At 38.0% G+C, this 20,784-nt stretch overlaps 3 non-coding genes across 3 annotated transcripts; all 3 read left to right on the top strand.

Annotated features, from left to right (window-relative positions):
- The first annotated feature begins 622 nt into the window (after positions 1–622).
- On the top strand, positions 623–695 carry TRNAM-CAU (transfer RNA methionine (anticodon CAU)). The gene has a single exon. It is a non-coding gene; the product is annotated as a tRNA-Met (tRNA).
- A 15,305-nt stretch (positions 696–16,000) lies between these two features.
- On the top strand, positions 16,001–16,082 carry TRNAL-AAG (transfer RNA leucine (anticodon AAG)). Its single transcript has one exon. It is a non-coding gene; the product is annotated as a tRNA-Leu (tRNA).
- Positions 16,083–18,842: 2,760 nt separating this feature from the next.
- TRNAR-ACG (transfer RNA arginine (anticodon ACG)) lies at positions 18,843–18,915 on the top strand. The gene has a single exon. It is a non-coding gene; the product is annotated as a tRNA-Arg (tRNA).
- The last annotated feature ends 1,869 nt before the right edge of the window (positions 18,916–20,784 follow it).

Genomic DNA, 20,784 nt, shown 5'->3' with positions numbered 1-20,784 from the left:
GCTATGCATCTTAGTAGAAAGCCCAAATATTGGAATTAAGACTATCTCCAGTAGTGATTCCCTTCGACAATTGATGCCCTTTACGGCTAAAAGAAAATGGAGTAAAGCCGCCTTGAAACCTATCAAATCGCTAATAACCATGGCTTGAGTGATTTCGTTTGTTCACATTTAATACACCACCACTCAATTATTTGCTATTGTACATTATGTGGATAACATTGGTCTTTTTCCAACTACATTTTGTTTTTGGTTGTGTATTTTCGGAAAATTAATTTTTGAAGTGAAGTCGCTTCTTCTTCAAAATTTTGTATAAGATGACAGCATTAAGGCTGATAAACATCTATGATATAATTTTCTATGCATACATAAAAGAAATGTGCCATTCGCTCTAGGGTTTCATAAGAATAAGAACATGATGGAGCTCTGTTCTGTGTTCGAGGGTTGTATGAATGCCCAAAAGAAATATATTCGTTACAAGATTTCATTAGATTAATCAAAGGTATGTTCCTCGTGTAAGAGTCCTTTGACTCAATCGATCAATGGGAAAATTTGAAAAACAAAATATCTAATTTTAAGACTTTGTCTTTTGTTATCTACATTGAATTGGAACGCTCATGGACGTGCCTCGGTAGCGCAGTAGGCAGCGCGTAAGTCTCATAATCTTAAGGTCGTGAGTTCGATCCTCACCCGGGGCATTTTTTTTCGCCTTCATCACAACAACATAAGTTTCGCGCGAATACTATTGTTAACGGACAAGTTTTTTGGAATATATTACATATAACTGGAGGAATTGTTCGTTCAAAATACCGTGGCAATCATGAATTATTCTTTGTTTAATTTGAATAAACTTGATTTACCATGAGCGTTTACTATAGTTTTCACGGGTATCTTAGCCTTTCTTACTAAAATTAAACATTGCAAATAACCGCTTTTCGTTTAGGAGTACCAAGATTTTAATCAGGCATTTGGTGTGACGTCTGCAACTCTACCGGAAATATTCTTTCCACATCAGATGATTTATAAAAGATGTCAGGACTACACTATTTGAAGCGATGGCCATCTATAACTAGCTGCCACTTATCTAAGTCAAACTAATGAATAAGGGTGACTGTAATGTTTTATCGTTGTGATGAATGTAAATTCCTAATATATTTTGGATGTCCTCTGCACTAAATGAATTTGTTTCATCGGATGAAAAAGTTTATGGCCGGGTGGAAATGGAACTCACGACCTGAGAAACCGTTTATGAGAACTGTGCGTTGCCTAATGCTCTAATGAGGCCCTTGTGATAGAATTGATTTTAAGGAAATAAACGATTAACCAAAAGTTACAAAGAGTTTTCGGAATGCCTATTCATGGGTGCTCTAATTTGGTATATTTGTTAATTCGCTTTCCAAAGCGTTCATTTGCGTATGCATAAAAGCTTTTCTATTCAAGGTGGTTCTTAAAAAGGTTGCTTTTCATGGCTCACCTTCATTGCTTTCGAAAAAAATACAAGATTTTATCGTCAGTCGAGGTCACTGGTAATTTAAATGAGAAATTAACACTTCCATGGGTGGCATAGCAGCAAAACGGAATTTTACCGTTGAATAATTTAAAATCACACTCGTCTTCACATTAAATGGCTATACATTTCAAACAGCTTTGAAATCTAAAAAAGATTATGTTCGTAATTCATCCTTTTCAAATGGCCATTGGCGTTATGGTCGTAAGTCGTTTTTACCCGATTGGGGGTTATGGCCGAAATAGCAATCTAGTGATCTTACAATAAAGTGGTCTTGTATGATGAACGTGTTGTGCGGCAATTATTTCTTGCAAGTCGAAAAAAGAGGTATTCATCAGAGATTTAAAATAAATGGTTTGTGGTAGCACCAGAATGGAATTACTTCGCAATTAGTATTTATGAGATTGTACTTTTTTGCATAGAATAACCCGAAGTATTTGTGACTTTATTTGATGAATTTGACAGAAAGTATAAGAAGAAAGGTTTTCTTGAAAATATGGGTTGGATGGTTATTTAAATTGCAAATATTTCAATTCTTAATGCTTTTTAAAGGAGCGTGAGTCTTATCGCATCTTATATGATCTCATCATTTACATACCTAACTACTGTAAGCAATGCGGAAATTAGAAATCATGGCCCCATACAAACATAAAATATTATCATATTTTTTTTCATACATTAATCATTAACACAGTAATCAACCTGAAGGTCAGTTTTGTAGGTGAGGGTAGATATAATTTAATACTAAACCTTCTACGGCGTGGGAAATTCACATCAGGATGGGTGGATCGGTTCTTTCTCTGTACCGCCTGTAGATTCCCGGGAAGATCTGGTGCCCGAAAAATCACACAGCTTGGGTTGATCTTAGAACATCCATAGGCGTCATCTGGAATCGAATCCGGACCCTTCGGTTAGTATCCCGGCGCTCTACAAACTGGAATACCACGTCTCCTCAATAGGGAATAGTGAGATTAATTGGCCCGAAGTAGGATTATCAGGGATTGGTGTAAAAGTGGTTAGAGCCACGATGACGGCATTTGCGTACTCTGGACGAAAGACACCAAGCGGTCAAGCCATCGAAGCCAGTACACTTGTAACTGTACCAACCTATTCCCCTCTTAGTTTAAAAATCTTAAAATTTGCACATACAGGGTCACACCCAAAAGTGGTAGGACTGATTTTCTCTGGCGCGAACGGAGCTGTGGAGGGGGGTCTGCCTGGCAGGGTAAGGTGGAGAGGGCTCTTAGCAACAGACCGACACCAACCTCAGTCACTTGCGGGTTGTCGTTGAGTGAGGATACCGTTCTTAGTGAAGCAAGTTTTTTGTCCGCATCGAAAAACAAAATGAATCTGAATTTAGAGCAACGTTATTCCGTGAAGTTTTGTGCGAAACTCGGGAAGACGGCAACTGAGACCCTCAATATGATCAAGCAGGCTTATGGGGACACTGCCTTAAGCCGTTCCACAGTATTTGAGTGACACAAGTTGTTTAAAGAGGGTAGGGAGCTCGTTGAAGACGACCATCGCTCCGGACGGCCGTCGACGGCAAGAACCGACACGAATGTGGACAGAGTGAGGACACTGCGTAACACAGACCGACGCTTAACCAGTGAATAAATTGCAGACCAGTTGGGTCTGTCTGCATCCAACGTCCAACGCATTATTTCACAGGATTTGACCATGCAAACTGCTGGGTGCTTCATCATGACAACGCGCCGTGCCATGGCGCGCTCGTTGTCAGACAGCTCCTGGCCAAATACGGCGTTGCCACGTTGCCGCACCCGCCCTATTCTCCCGATCTGGCACCACCGGACTTCTTCTTCTTCCCCCTGATGAAAAGACAGCTCAAGGGACGACGTTTTGACTCGATAAAGGCCGTTCAAGAGGCTTCGACGAGGGTCATCAATGGCATCACCAAAGAAAATTTTCAGCGGGCGTACGGGGAATGGGAGCAACGTTATGCTAAGTGTGTAGCAGCTCAAGGAGCATACTTTGAAGACGATTAAGTCGATGTAAGTATATCGTCAATAAAATTCTTGTAAAAAAATCAGTCCTACCACTTTTGGGTGCGACCCTGTACATAGTCAAATGGTATTAATAACTGCTGTAGCACCTGTCAGGTTATTACCCAGGATGTGAAAGTGTTGGAGGCTTTACGCTGCTGAAGGATTTCCCGTAGTATTGTCAATCAACTATTAGCCTCGGAAAAATGACTCAAGATAGTTGAACACATATTAAAATATCAACCAAACGGTGTAGCAAATGCCATCGCGTAACGCCATATTATCATTTGGAATTATAAATGGCAGGATTCACGTGACATCAGCATAATCATGGTAATGACATTTAAAAGTCGTAACTTTGCGCATTGTAGAATTAGTGTGATAGGTATAGGATGAGAATAAGCATAGAAAAATGAATGTAATGAGGTACTCAAGAAATGGGAAGGATAAGGCAAGAGTTGAAGTTGGTGGACAGAGGTAAATGATTACACGTAATTGGGCAGTATGACGATGGACAGAGAGTGGTGTGTACTACAAGAAGAATTGCGTCAGATAAAGAAGTGATTTCAAAGAGGCGGAAGTTGATGATATACACCGTAAATAATAATGTAATTAAAATATTATGGAAAAATTTCACGTATAGTTTTGTAAAGTTCAGTTAATTGGTCGATGAGTCAGGATAGTGGGGATTGGAGGCCTTGGAGTGCGTGGACGAAAGTGGAAAAAATAAAACTGTCGGACAGGAAAACAAGCGATGAAGTCCTGTGATATCTAACTATCCAGCTAAGTGAACTCCTGCATGGTATTTTGGGGTTACTTTTTGTCATTTCCTACGCATTTTAATGAATGCACAACTTCTTTCTCCCATCAGTATAAGAAACTCCATGAGAGGCTTAGCAATTTTCCTTTGAGATTTGTTATATTAGGTAACCAGTATGAATAGTTTTAATTTATTGCGTCTCTTGCCAGTATTAAAAACATTTTTGAACATACATACACTTTTTACAGGCTACCACTCACGTAGTGAGAGGAATTTGTGGCTTCTTGATGAAACTAGGCATTAGTTAAACTTTTGTGCTACTTGAATAACGGGGGTTTCCACTTCTGCGATCTTAAATGCTGCGAAAGAAAAATATTCGTTATATTAGTTCGGTAATTTTTTCCGTCTTATGATGTCGGCCCTACTAGCATAATTTACAAATAGAAGTAGTCCCTCCTCGCCGTTTAGATCGAGCAAATGATTTGTCATTTACACACAACATCACGTCATTTAAATAACAACCAAGTAATGGGTCGATTCCAGTACATGTTTTTAACAAGATTCTTACTGAACGTGCATTGAACTTCAGATGGTTTTGCTCTGTATTTTGTGATATTTGCAAATTATATGATATTTATCTTTTAAATCAGCGATACTCCAGATAATTTCCAACTACCCAATCTGTCATTGCAACTTTCCCTAACTCTCAGCATCTATCTTTTCCCCTGTACTCATTTGATGAAAGTAATATTCCTCTTTCCCCTGAATATGCTTCACACAAGATTCCTCCATGCTAACCTTCGTGTTAATACGGAATATCGACATATAAGCCTCCCTATGTTTTTTAGTATGACTTATTCCGAATCTACAGGAGTAAAGACCACGGAATTTCTATCCTTAGTATATAAACGGAAGCCTTGCGGAAAAATTTGCGGATATGGCATTTAAAAAGTATGCAGTTTATCGCAAAATATTTTTCTTAGGTACGGCATTGGTTATAAATTATCATGCAAGTGCCTAAATGGCACTGAAAGGTATATTTTATCAATTAGCTTTGCATATAAATAATTGCATGGTGAAATGGCATGCATACGAGTACTACGAAACTTTATGGCTAATCATGTTCTCTAGGTATGCTTAGGTGTATCCTTAATTTATATACATATGTATATATATATATATATATATATATATATATATATATGTGCATATGGATTTATATATGTATATATATGTATATATATATATATATATATATATATATATATATATATATATATATATATATATATATATATATATATTCGATTGCAAGTCTGTGCTTAATGAATATGTATCTGTCTCTATGTATTAATTTGTATGCATGCATGTAATTATAAATTTCATGCCTAATATAGTATGCATACGACGATGGGTTAAATGGAAGAAGGGACCATTAGGTCTCGATTTCGCCCAAAAAAAGACCTCTGTCTATTTATCTATCATCTCTAATTTAGATACCCGGAGATATTAACTAAACGCTGATTTAGAGTTTTCGGATGCCATTTTCATCATCACCAACCATTTAATTACTCATCAAATGCCCTTTGATGCATGCCTTCGAGCTGACTTGCGGCGTAAGATCAGTGATTTAAAATCTTTCTAATATTGATATAAACCCATTTTCGTTTGTCATGAAGCCAACGAAAGTATAAAGCTTTCTCTTGGCCTTTGAGTTGGATATCTGGGATGAAATGAAGACTGGAAGAAGCATTTTCATGACATAATTATTTTTTATTCCTATCAGTGGGGATTGCATTGTCATCCGGAGGACTTGTGTTGTGAAGGACCTAATTTATAATATTATTTCTGTTCTTACATCAGTAGGAATATTTCTTTCGCGATTTCTTAAAGGAGTTCACTATAAGAGGTGATGTACTGAGTAGCCAAATATCGGCTTCGCCACCGCTATCTTTGTTTAAAGCGTTTAGAGAGACTTTTATGACATTTATTTACGGACCCTTGTTCATGTGTTGTGCCTGAATATGCGGACGTGTAAGCATCTGACATCGCATAGGCGCCCACATCTTCGGCATCTGCCCGCGGCTTTATGGTGCTCTGGGATAAAGAACTACCATTTCCCCTCGCCCGCCTTCATTGGAGCGAACAGACTAAAAATCAGTCCAGAATGGTTGCCTCTCATTTTCCCTGTGATCAGTCTGTTACTCATTTATCCCCTACAGGCTGTAGATACGAGAGCATTTGTGATTTGATTGTTAAATTGAGAGTTTCATTTTTTCAATGACTCAAACGCAAGTCACAAGATAAAACTTTACTGAGTTCATCTGCTTATTTCATAAAGTGCTTACACAAGAAATAATCGATAAACGGTTGAGTATGTGATGGGAGAAGGATGTAAAATAAGTCCGATAGACAGGAAGAAGAACATGAAAAAGCCCTTAATTGATGGAGAGATAAAGAGAAGTTGCTCGGGAAAATCGAAGGAGGCAGAGATATAGACTGAGGCGTTATTGAGAGGCAGAAGGATGTTGAAGGCGATGATTGAAGGGAGAATATTTAGTTTGCAGAACAGTGGTAAGAGTGAAGATTGATGCTTTTTATGGTCTAGAACTATGAATATGAAGTATTTATCGATGAATATGGAAATAATTTAGGATGTTTATATTGTTCCGAAAGGCTTTAGAAATCAATAACTATGTGAACATTTTCATGGATTGATTGAAAACTTCTTACCCTTCTACAATCTTTAGACTACACATAGAAAAAATATCTCACCTCGCCAACTCGTCGTAAAGCATTGCCGATTCATCGTGCTCGGATATTTGCGGCACTGCCCACGGAGCATGGAAAATAAACTGGCACGATGTAATCGTGATTTGAAATTCAGGAAAGGGAGGACGTTAATATATGGACGTGAACGTTCAGAACTCGCCACCCCGAGCTCACCCGGCCCTCTTTCCGAGTCCAAACGCTCGTCTCGAGGCGAGGAAGCGAGCGAGTAAGAGAAGAGTGAGAGGTGGGTGTGGATCTTCCGCACGATTTATGACCCAAACCATCAAAACTCCCGCCCCCTCTTCCAGCCCACCCCACCCGCCCGGTCCCCTTCCCCGTCTCCACCCCAAAGGCGTCTTCGTGGGTATTATTATTATTATTACCGTAGGAGCTTCGACCGACGCCGTAAAACGTTCCGGGAAATTGACCGTAAAACTCCGCCTTATTGCGTATGGATGGGTAGGTGCCCCCACTCCCCCTCCCCTCCCTTCAATGAATCGAATTTAATCGCCTTCTCCTCCGTGGGAGACTGCGGTCGAGTGGCCAAGCGTTCGCCGTCCGCGCCTCCAGTGCAACAATCGCCTCCGTTCCTTCCCTTCCTCACTTCTTGTGTTCTTTCCCGAAGTCACGGATCCGTAGGTCTTTCCCAGGGTTTCCTCTACGTCTCGTCCCTCCCCGCGCGGTCCCGAAAATCAATTCCGAACGCCCCGAAGCACCAAACTGAAAGACCGCGGCGTGAAGGTGAGAGACTACTCCTGCTTACGTGCATGGGGTTCCAAGGCTCCCTGCAAGCCACCACGGGGTGCGTTTCTCAGGTGTGACGACACCAACCGACTTGGGGAAAACTAGCTAGTTGTAGGCGCAAAACCTTTTTACTCGGTCTTGATCTGAAGAGAGCGGAGATTGGCCTTTAACGATCGATTTTAAATATTAAATAACAGTAATGACGGTCACAAAAACAATCCCTCAGTGGAGGGAAATCGATCTGGGTGGGAATCGAATCCGTGACTTCTAGGTTACATCTACACAAAACTCCGCCAGGGCGCGTGGTGGGGATTGCAAAGGCACCAGAATCTTATGTATAAATATGAACTGATCTAATATGTGTGCATATGTATTTGCACAAACATGAACACAATTTCAGTTCCCTACATGGGGTAAACTTCAAAATGTACTCTTTAAATTCAGGATGTATGTTAACGCTAGCAGGTTAAGGCAAGGCAAGGTTGCTCCTACCGGGGCTGTCAAACTAGCAAAACTATATGATGCTTATTTAGTAAAACTTGGCCTTCAGCCAAATGGAATTGGAGGAATGTTTATTGGAATGCTTAAAGCTTGGAAAACTTTGAACAACTATTGTAGTCACGGAAACCAATTATATATTAGATATACCGCGAGAATCAGGATAGTCTCCCTGATTTGACGGGTGAATTGTGAAGAAACCGACCAAGATAATTCAAAAAGGTTTTTATTTTTGAAAATTAAATTCAAGGAAATTTTTTCATTAGGTTTTAAAAATTATTTTATCCAGGTGACGACCTCGGTGAGCGATGCACATGTTGAGTCGTTCAAAAAAGTTTTCGAAAACTCTTCTCAGCATATCTTGCGTTGTTCCAGCGATGGCATCTGCAATTACCTTCTTAAGAGCTTCAAACGTCCTCGGCCGAACTTAGTTAACCTCAGCTTTGAGATATCCACATTGAAAAAAATGACGGGCTCAAATCCGGGGAGGCCATGGAGCATCCCCTCGTAAGGAGATCAGGCGGCTGGGTTGTTCTTGCAGGATTTTTGCGGGAACGACGGGCGGTATGATCCTTGGCACCATCTTGTTGAAACCAAAAGGCTTCTGTGTCATATTTCTCACTATAATCTTCCATTTTGGGGAGTAAAAGGTCCTCCAGCATCTCACAATAGCGTACAGAGTTCACGGTAACAGTTGAACCTCGAGATTCAAAAAAAGTAAGGCCCAATAACGCCTATGGAGGACATAGCGCACCAAACTGTCACTTTGGAGCTATGTAGAGGTCTTACTATATGAAGTTCGCGAGGGTTGTCAGTCGCCCAGTAACGAAAATTTTGCTTATTCACAGAGCCGGAGGGGTGAAAATGAGCTTCATCGCTAGAACAGAGAATAGTTTCGGGTTGCATAGAGGTTAGGAATGCATTGCAAGCATCTTTACGTTTCACCGAGTTTTCTGAACTCAATTCTTGAACGACCATCATCTTGTAAGGCCTATATAGTGAAAGTCAGTGAGTAAAATCCGCCTTACCGTTCTGGGAGATATTCCAAGAGCAGCAGCATGTTTCCGCGGGCGCGATGGAGACTGTTCAATGGAAGAATGTTAACTGCCACGATGCTCTAAGAAATCCGCACGCTTATAGGTCGCCCAGCTGGTTTTCTAGGAAGTACAGATTCTGTCGCCCGTACACTATTAATTCATTTCCTATTGGTTTTTAGCATCAGGACGCGACGAGTCTAACCAAACCGCCTACGAAAAGCCCTCTGCGTCGCCACCACACTATCATTGTTTTTAAAGAACATTTCTACGACATAGCCTTGATGCTTACCAGACCACAGCATGGCAACTGCGGAAAATGGCACTGTTTCCCCCAGCTAACGCCTCTACTCTCACTCCGCTACTTTACCTGCGCGCTCTTCAGTGACTTTTTAATACTAGATGGTTAATTCTGCTCCACCCTGCACAAGCGTCATAATAATCTCTGACTTATAAGCCTTTAAATTTATAAATCTGGAGGGCTCTTTTGAATCATATGTAAATTCGTTGAAACTTCTTGAATTCTCAAGATTATGGGAATTAACTCCTCAGTGAAAATGAATATTATTGACGCGAGGATTAACAAGTTGCATTTGATCGAATACCTTCATTATCATTCAACTTCTAGTGAAATAAGACTTATTTCACTTATGTTGCGGCCCTCACCTAGATTGGCATGTTTAATAATTGTAATTTTGCATGAGGTGTGATTGAAGTTTGCAAATCATTGATAAAGTAAACTTCATTTAGTAATAGGGCTGCGAATTAACGTTTTATTATATTAAATTTGTTCTTTTAATTTTGAGGGTCGACATTTTTAGTTCTCCCTGCGTCTTCATTTTCATTTTAATTCATAAAAAGTTTCAAGCGCATACCGCGTATCAGAAAACGTTATCAAAATAATTGCACATTTAGTAAAATGTCTTTTTCTACACATTGTTTAGTCTATTATGCTCTTTATTAGTTAGCCAGAGAGTGGGTGTAAGAAAACTTTATTCATATATGGTACAATAGATAGGGAATATAGTCAGATTTATGCCAATAATTAGTAAATTGCATACTTGTATTTGAAAAGTTCCCTTCAAATACCATAACGATGATTAGTACAACTAGAGTTTTAATATTGCCAAAAAGTGGTCACGTAGATCAATGATGAGATAGGATATTATAGAAAAGAGCATCTTTCAATTTGACCACCGTCATCCATATGGTACCCACCTATACACTTTGATTCCTATATCGGATGAGAGGGAGCTTACCCCTACGGCTAGATAGCGCTGCCGGGCCCTGCAGAGAAACCTGGAATTTATTTAGGCTAATCTTGACCTGATTAACCCATGGAGGGATACAACATCCTTCTAGAGGGGTATATGGTCCCACTGTGGAGTAAAGTTTGCTCAGGAAGCCCGATGGCCCACACGAAAGCCCTCCACCGCTCTAAAGTTTCGCCATCACAGCTTTACTCAAGTGCTCGATACTTTTCTCCAAGTAGAAGTTTTAATAGGAGCTTTAGACAATGCGGATGTTCAAATCATGAAAAATTTGAAGCATTTACCACATTATCCTCCAAAACTGCTTCTTCCAATGATTTTTCAATATAAAATCATAAAAATCAACAAAACAGAAATATAATTCCCGTAATGCTACACCTGGGGGTCTTAAACTTAACAATATTGGAACGACATAATCGCAAATGAACTTGGTCGCATTCCGGAATGGGACTGGTAATGTGGATACATCACGCATACACTCATCAACATCAATATTTGATAAGTATAATGCGGTCCATTGATTTGGTAGCATTTCACGTATGATGTTGCCCAAAAGGGATGTACTTCATCTCTTCGTGAAAGTTTGAATTAATAATGGTATTTGGTATATTTTGATTAGATTTTTGTGTATGGCATATAATTTAAGCTGGTTTTATCCTCGAGTCGAATAATGGCAGATATTTCCAACATATTACCACGGTATCTTTGAATGCAGGTTTATCTTGTGGAAGGTCTTATTACTTTACCTTCTATGCTAATTGAAATTTGGTTTGTCTGACCAAAACGTTTGTTAAGCGTGAGCTATATAGGGCGATGGCGTATTCTTCACCAATATACACTCTTTTAAATACGAAGGGATAGCCAAGTTTTTTAAAACAAATATTTAAATGGTTAATATAAAATTTCGTTTTAACTTTTTCCAAGTTTTTAATATGTATGTAATATGCCTGCCCACTTGACCTCGGGAGATATAACTATTTTAAACTCGCATTATTTTCGAATTTCTTGTCGTGAAGGACATGCATAGCATATTTACGTACTTGAATTCCGCTGGGAATTTTTGCTTCAGTTCTGAGTATAAAGTCAATGCGATCCGCTGATTATTATCTCATCATGATCTATTATTGAAGGAGAATTTATAAATACTTTGTGTTAGGCATGCTATTAAATTTACATGCATTTTTAATTTAATGCTACACAGGTATACATGTTTCAAAGAGAAATAAGTTGTGCTTTATTTATAAAATGCTTGAGAAGTAAAATTTAATTATCCATGTGCTATAGAATTTACTCATAACTTTGTTAAAACATTGGGATGACATTTATTCACAAAAATGCCAGGGGATTTCAAGCATTTTTCACAGGACCATGAAAATCACTGGTTCAGAGAAAAACAATCCATATTTTCAACTGAAAGATAAGTGTCCCAGGTGAGGGTGAGATTCACTTGGTGGCAGCGTGTGAAAAATCGCACATTCAGGCAAGATGCGGGGGCTGACCTCCTCCGTGTATTTCTTTTTCTTAAAAGCCGTGATACTCCGGAAGCCAGTGAGCTTGGGCCTAGTTGGAGTTGTTGAGATCGTTAGACAGATATGGACCAGATATACTATGGCTACGATCCGAACGCTCTGCCCACTGGGTTATAGCAAAAAGGGCGAATGCTTCTTGTAAATTTTTACTTATCACGTTAATCTAAACTCAATTTCAGTTGTATTAATTTACTACTAAGTAATACCAGATACTTCCCCGGAACTTATCTCACGGAAAATCTTATATTGAGCCGTCTTTTAAGCTTTCAGATGAAATTTCCCGTTCTAAATGAATATAGTGTGCATGAAATGTTTATAGTCACAGTTTCCTTGAAAAAATGTATATCACTGTCAGGCAAAATGAGCTGACCTTCAATCGTGCGTATACATGTGAATAATTCTGTTGTTACAGCAATATTTTTATGCGTGTTTGAATCCATTCAATTATCCCATAGTACCCTACATTTCACAGTACCTAATTCCTATTAAATGCCGGGGAATGCGGTCACGCGATGCCGCTTGATGGAAAAAGCAGCCCGGTTTTTTCAATTTTATTAAATTTAATAGCATGCGTCTTTCAAAGAAAAATGTTGTACATATTCTATAAATAGCTAGAGAAAGAAAATCAAGTCACTTTAGGAAATTTCTGTAAACTATAGGCGATGTAATGCGTCGAAATTTTAGGGTATTACCTATTCGAAAATAATAAAATGATTTGTACTGGTGATATAATAGTAATTTGTAATAATAATATGATTTATGTGATTTGAAACGCGTAGTACGAAATAAATACTGTGGGAAATTGCAATTAGTTTTTAACATTTTCACTAGTCAAACAGTCAGTACTAATTTACTACCTGGCGTGTGAGTAAATCATCCAAAAGTATTTGGAGAATATTTTATGTTGCCTAATTAACCAATGACAGTTTTTGGCGGAAGTTTCGCCTAAATGTTTTCGAAATCGGATAACTTTTTGTTGTTTCTGAACTCCTCAATTTTAGTTTTAACTATACAAATTTTAAGTTTGTGACTTTGTAATCAATCTAAAATCTTGGGTCTCTACAAAATTATGATGTGAAGCTTGCCTTGGATGAATATGCAGAACGGTTTAGAATTTTTGCGTTATCCTCTAGCTCGGTAAGAATTCTCTTCCAAAGTTTCTCCAAAGGTACCAAGAACATCTTGTGCATAAATAACTAACCATTGGCACAGCTTTTCAATTTTTATCTTACTTTAAAGAATTAGCTTACCTACTAATTACTCAAAGTACGAGCGGCTGTACAACTTCAAAAGTTTGTTAGTAAGTCGGCAACCATCTTACGTGTAATTCGAGCAAGATCTACATTTGTACTTTTCCTGCTCTTACAATTTTTGAACCATCCACGGAATGCACTATGCTCTTAGTATCATGGGACTCCACATTCATTAATATTACTTCTTCAAAGTATTTCTTCCAAGCAGCAGATGCACGTGTAGACTAACCCTGATGCATAGTTTTAAAAATATATTAGTATTTTTTATGCTTTCTGATAAAACCCTATGGAGATCCAGCTTCATAAGTTGTGGTACGGTCTAATACCCGTATTATGTACTTGAAGTAAGTGGTGGTGACTCAACATGTGCATGAGGAAGCAGCGACACATATGGGGGACTTCCAGCTCAGCAGACTGTCCACGTGTCATGCGGGAAGTGGGTACCAGTAGGGGAAACGTATTTTCCCACATCGACCATTTTGTGCCTGATGCGCGGGCTGGAATAAAGTTCTCGGCAGGCTGTAGTATCCCTATCTATGCCATTTGGCGGGTGAATTCGGCACTCTCTTAGGCATTTGGGAATGTTGACACTAAAAAATGAGCTGATTCTGTAGGCGTTTATTTTTACAAATTAAAGTGAAAGCAATTTTTACCGACTGAACGCGAGCTGAACTGCGAATTTTATATTTTATGATTCTTCTCCTAACAAGGTTATATCTCCCTCTGTTCCTGGACTGAGTGGGTTACATATTCGCTGGCTATTATATTTATGCAAATTATTCGTTTACATAGATTTTTCAGCGTACTTACATATTCCCGTACAAAAGTAAGCGTAGCGATAAGCATACGCTCCACTGTTACGTAATTTTTATAGATATCTACCACTTTTAATTGTTTTAATGCAGCCAGACTCGAGGTAAGTGGGCTAGAATTTTGACATTACCGTTTCAGAGGAAAAAACTACGTTTAGCCTTGGATTTCATAGGCCATCCATTAATAAAAACATTCCATAAAGTCAGCGCGTTGAAATGAAGTACCTACCACACAACATCACAACCACGCATGAGGTATTAACGTTGAAAATTATTTTTATTATTTTTCAATATCCATTTTAGGTCTGAGAAATCTTTGAAAAATGTTTTCCAAAACAACTACATCCTAGCATATTTCACGGCTTGCCTGCAGTATCTGCACATGATGATTAATGCTATCTGTTCAAATAATAACTTTACTTGGTATATATTTTGATGATTTTATGCATGGGAAAACAACTAGTCTTTCTTTAGCCATGGCATGAACTACATTGATGAATAAGAGAAGAAGAGACCGCTTAAGAAGTAATATTATGGATAAGAATGAAAAATAAGTACCGTAGTTACAAAAATTGAGAACAGAAGTCACAGGGTACTGTGCTGTACTGTGCACAACAGCCAAACACTACTTGTTAGCCAAGAAGTTTGATTTGATTGCGCAACGAATGGCATTGTGGGGTCGATAATAAAAAAGCCAGCAACGGAGGATCTGAAGAACGAGGCAGGTAGGATAGAAAAAGTTAGCTGGCTGCCAATATAACCGACCCAGTAGACAAAATCCAGGGCTGGCTACCAACATTTAGGAATGAATGTTGATACTATTCAAAGAGACTATTAGTTTTACATATTTTTAAGATACGCCAGATACAGCTAGTTTTGTTGGATCGCAGATTATATTTCAAATATGTTTTATTTTAAGACGACTCCTTTCTATCAAATAATACCTAACTGGTGAAATTTGCCAGTTGCAGAAAATTCAAATCCATTTATATTATGTCATTGCAATAAAATCAATTTTTAAAGAAAATCCTAGCCCCTTAATTTGAATGTGGTGATTAAACTGTACCATTGTAGTTGGACATAACATAACATGAACGATTAAATTTCGAATTTATTTCCCTCGTGGATATCTTCATTGATTTTTCATAAAATTTCGTAGAAAAATTTAGTTTGCCCTTAGATATATTTCGAATTGACATTTTCTTCATATTTTTGTAAACTTCTCAAAAAGATTTTTAGTGGGATTAAGATTCGACTTTGTAGAGTAACAGCAGGTATTTTATAATGATGTTACTTTTTTATGTGATGCTTACCATTAAAAGACGTGAAAAAGAGGAATAATGTACTGAGAACTTTTGCAATGCATTTGGCGTGAACTTTAAATTTTGTGGTTGACGATAAGAAGTCTGCCTTAGAAGTGGGTAGGATATCACAGCTGGCATTCAGAGTTTGAAAAAAACTGAATTCATATCTGACCTCTGTATTGACCAATTCTTAGATAAATTCACAAGGGAATTCGCATCATTAGGTAAACCTTCAATTCCTCTGACAGAACACTAAGCTTCAAGTATTGATACGAGTGCTACACTGAAACGCAACCGTGTCTTATTTATTTACTGCAAGCTTAATCCATTTGAGAACAGAAATGAATTTGTTTTATTTCAATCAGATAAACTTAAAAGGTTAAACTTCTCTCCATACTACTCCCGCTTCTGTTAAACTGTATGCGCTGTCGGCTACGGAAGATTTTGAAGTAAAATATTCACTTTGCTATCTAAGCTAGATACGAGAGTCATATTATCACATACAATTAACAATGTGGTAGCGTGGCCGAGCGGTCTAAGGCGCTGGTTTAAGGCACCAGTCTCTTCGGAGGCGTGGGTTCGAATCCCACCGCTGCCAAATGTTTTATCAATTACCGTGACCGATAGATAGAATCCTACAAATATCTACAATTAATGACATTTTTTCTGCTAGAATTCAAGTATCAAAAAACCTCCTTTTTCTCTATAAAGTTTTAACGAAATCACAAGGTTTCTTATGCAGCCTTAGTTTGCTTTATTCATATGGTATACTGAGGAAAAAAATCTCTATTTACCACGCTATTTATGGGGATATTCCATTATTTTATTTACTTGTGAGAATACGGTGCACAGCATGGATATGAGGGTCACACATACTTAACGTAAATTATATATCAGATGCGCATATTATATAGTCATGATGAAGGAAAATTTTTATTTCCCCAATTTTATCACATCAGATGCTGCTAATTTTACACAAAAGCGAAAGCTGAGTTGCACGTAAAAGTGAGTACATTACAATGAAATTAGAATGTGCCGTTTCAAAGATCAATTCCGCTAGGAAATGGCGTAAATCGTGTCTCGCTCTCATGTCTGTGCACTAATATTGTTTACTTTCAAAAAGCAATAGAAATCAAGGAAATTGAAACTATTAACAAATGGTGAGTTAAATATTATTGGGAACCCTTCCCATCTTTTCGAATAGTCTGCATCGGGTTAGAGCCATATTTCATATTGCAGATCAAAATTCTTCCCATACAGAAAAAGGTGGTGTTAGGCAAGTGATTTAATCCACGAATTACTATTTACTATTGGCCTGCACGAGAACGTATGGCAGGAGTAAGACTAAGATTAGAATTTTTATTGCGAAATTGCGGCTAAATGCGTGAACCCACAATTTTGGATTAAATATAATAATCATTGCCTATATAAAAATACGAGTCTGTAGGCATGTTTGTGCATGTTCATGTTTGTGCATGCGTATTTTAGTGCATTAATACGCATGTTTGCCTCTGTGTGCGTGTGAATGACGTCGTCTACGCATGTTGCATACATATATGTAAAGTAGGCGAATCTAAATCTCACAATAAATAAATTAATTTATATATATATATATATATATATATATATATATATATATATATATATATATATATATATATATATGTATCTTTTCGCATGACTTTTCTAGAAATGGAGGTAAGAAAATTGTGCACTTTTATTGTTCATGATAAGTGTTAATTAGTTCTTTGCATGTTAATTTTTTCTGTGGTGAGGCTCATGCATGGTGCGTGCCCATGTCTGTTCACATGTTTTCCATGCTTGGTGTGGATGCACTCCCTGCCACAAACCTTGCCAATGGCTTTCAGGGTATTGTAGAAGTAATTGTATATGTTTGTTGACTCGTAAAATCAATGCGAGATAAAAACAAGATTTACGTGACTGCATTACCTTTGGCAGTGCGTAGATGCTGATAAATCAATTTATTGATCACATATCCGAATTTGATTATCTACCCCATATTCGATAAGAATTCATGTTTTTTTCCTGATTCACTCTAGCACTCTGCAAAGACGCGGTCCAATAGAGAAAGATACGATTTCATCGCACTCAGGCCCACTACCCTTCACAGAATATTTCAAATAGTATGAGACGCAAAAATCATAGTTATTTCAGTTCAGCGAAAAAGAAACGAAGGAAAGCTAGTTGCTTTCGTATTTTTCTTGCACTATACGGGAAGTGTGAGCGAATCTTCCACTAGGCCAGGTCAAGCTTCTTCCAATGTTTCTCTGGAGGTAACGGTCAACACTGCTCTCACCAGCGGAGACTTCACGATAAGAAAGTTATTTTCTTCTATCGCATGAAATACACAAATACGGTTACTGCCACTGTACATTAATCCATTATCTAAAGATAAAATATCTATTCTGAAGAGCGAAAATATTATGGTGCGTATTGAGATGGAACATAGGACCTCTTTGCCGATGCAGAAAATACGCGATCGGAATTTAGGTGCGCATGACGCAGGCATGCAAAAATACATCTGACCGTTTTGGCCGCGACCAGGTGGCTGCCTTAACGTGCTTTCCACTGGGCCAGCCGAGGTTATTATCAGCTTGAGGGTCAGGGAGTTCTGGGAAATTCTTCGCTACAAAGGTAGAAGCACGGGGAGTGATTTTCCATCACATTTATAAATTCTCTTCAACGGATAATCACCGTGCATTAATACACATACGTGAGTATTCGTTTGATATTTCAAACGTACCGATATCAGAGCATCCGATATTCTAATAAATGAGTATCCAACCTTCGTTATAACCACAAAAATATTCTCAGAAGAAGATTACCCTTTGTTCGATACATCGTCCTATTTAAAGGCTCTTCCCTCTATGCCATACTTCCAAAAAAACAGTGAATCTAATCAGTTATGGACCCTCTAATCATCTTTTCCATATTTCGGAAAGATTTTTTGTTACTTTTCACGTTGAATCTTGCGTTAAAATTTAGCTGACCAAAATAGAATTTAAACTTCTATTTGGACAAGGATATTTTAAACGAAGAGTTTTTAAATAAATTTAGTAAATCAGATTGAAAATAAAATAAGGTTATGAGTTTCTCTTTTCCTATGAGACACCGTAGGAATCAGCTTACGCGTTTGGCTTGATCCTTTCATGCGTTGCATTTGAAGCGACTGGAGGAAGAGTATTTGGGATAATAATTTACTTTGAGGCTAGATATCTTTGAAATTATTTGCCTTTACGTTAAATGCAAGTTTGTGTGCGTTGAATAATGGGTGACGTTACTTTTAGATTCCATTTCCATCAAAGTCGCGTTATATTTTCAAAAGCATTTAGAATAAGGCCCTGTGGCGCAATGGATAACGCGTCTGACTACGGATCAGAAGATTCCAGGTTCGAATCCTGGCAGGGTCGAGTTTTTGTGTGTGGTGAGAGGTCATCCATTTTTTGGACCCGATGGCGGCGAAGTAATACTACGGAGGTTTACTACGGATTCTCGCCGGTGAACCTTGAGGTCGTCGGTTCGACTCCCGCCTATATGGCTTTTTACTCGTAATGTCCTCAATGTTATGCTCAGGGTTACGGTGGAGCATAAACGCATTCGTCTCAATCCAAAAAAAACAGCATATCCGACAGCAATGCTCGTAAATAAATAAAGTTATCTTGAAACTCATTGATCACGGTTTCCCTACGCCTAGTATTTTTGGTTGAATTTTGGTGAGCTGAAGAGTAGATGCTTTGACAATAAATGTGGAATGTATGGTCCTTAGCAATGCATAAATATTTCCAGCAAATCAAAGGAGGGTTCCAGTTTATTACTTTCATCATATCCCTAAGTAGCTCTGAATTTCCTCTGACCCACTGTTATTCATTCGAGTATTTAAAATAAAACGCCATCTACTCTCATGTATTACGTACAATACGTGTAAAATCCATAGAATATCCGGCCACTGGAAGTAAGACGTTTGCCCAATGGCAGGACAAGAGGAAACCAAATCATTTCTTATCAAAATGGCAACTCCTCAAACCATGCAAAATTCACCCTCCAAGATTCACGAAAGTGTAACCAAAAACATATAATAAAATAATGAGATATATGCTAAATTACTGCGTTGAACCGTCAAAAGTAAAAAAATATAGAGATTTTCCTCCATGAAGTATTTTACCGAGTCTATTCATCCATATCTGTACAAACTTCAATTGATATCCCTTCATTTTCTGGCAGCTTTCAATGTGTCCGGTAAATTTGCTTACACGTGTCTGTATAGTATTCCTGAAGTGTCTTTCATAGTTTTACTCTGTAATAACCCATATTTATTATAACTATTATGCATAATTTTTGGAATCTACTTTGAAAAGAGAGAGTGTGAGAGAAACAGAACACAGGTGGACCATTCTAACGGACTCCTAGTTGTTTACCATTATTTTAGGTATTGAGTGAACTTCAAAGGCCGCATTGCCTGTGGAGTTATTCATGTGATTGACCTTAAATCCCCTAAAAGTAGCTGGGAAAAGGCCAAAATTATCTGTTTCTTTTTTCATTTTCTAACAATTGTTAACAGCATTAAGCAAGTGGTAGAACAAATAATTTATAAATAAATAAAGCTCACAATAAAAAGTTATTGTGAGCTTTGTGAAAATGGAATCAAATGAACAACTTTGCTTCATGCAAATTTATTTGATATGAACGACCCGGGTTTCGCCGAGTTGTGATATCTTCAAGTAAAAACGTGACGATATCTGAATAGTTTATATTGAATACATATTTGAATTACTAAATCTTTCATTCGATTCAAATATGGAATGATTTCCTTGTGTGACAGTAAAAACCAAAGTTAATTTCGTCCAAGGAAAAGAAGGTTGTGCTTAACTGAAAAGAAATAGCGTGAGATAAGAGCGTTGATATCGTGCCGAACTGTTGTGGAATGCCACCAAAAATAAGTAGTATTACCCGAATGCGGACTAATTTTTAGGGCCTGTCCTGCGGTCCTATTTCGGTGATATTTAGACTTATGTTAATGTGAGGAAGTGGTTTGTATTTTCGCTCACCATAGTTCAGTTGAAATTTTTGGAAATATAGTATAATTAACAAATTATTTTTATCGCTCTCCAAAGAGGGAGGTCTTGTATTGTTTATCCACTATAATCTTCGGGAATTGTCTTTGGGGGATTATTACATTATACCGACCTGAATACGGACGGAGAATGTTTTGGAGGTCACCATCTAGCACTCCTATCTCGACAGTCCCTCGTTGCACTTTTGCGGTACGAGACATTTCCGGA

Source organism: Hetaerina americana, unplaced genomic scaffold (genome assembly GCF_022747635.1).
Source record: "Hetaerina americana unplaced genomic scaffold, ioHetAmer1.1.p SCAF_10, whole genome shotgun sequence".
Classification (NCBI taxonomy): Eukaryota; Metazoa; Arthropoda; class Insecta; order Odonata; family Calopterygidae; genus Hetaerina; species Hetaerina americana.
The sequence above is the reverse complement of the archived record's forward strand: the minus strand, read 5'-3'. Positions and strand labels throughout refer to the sequence as shown.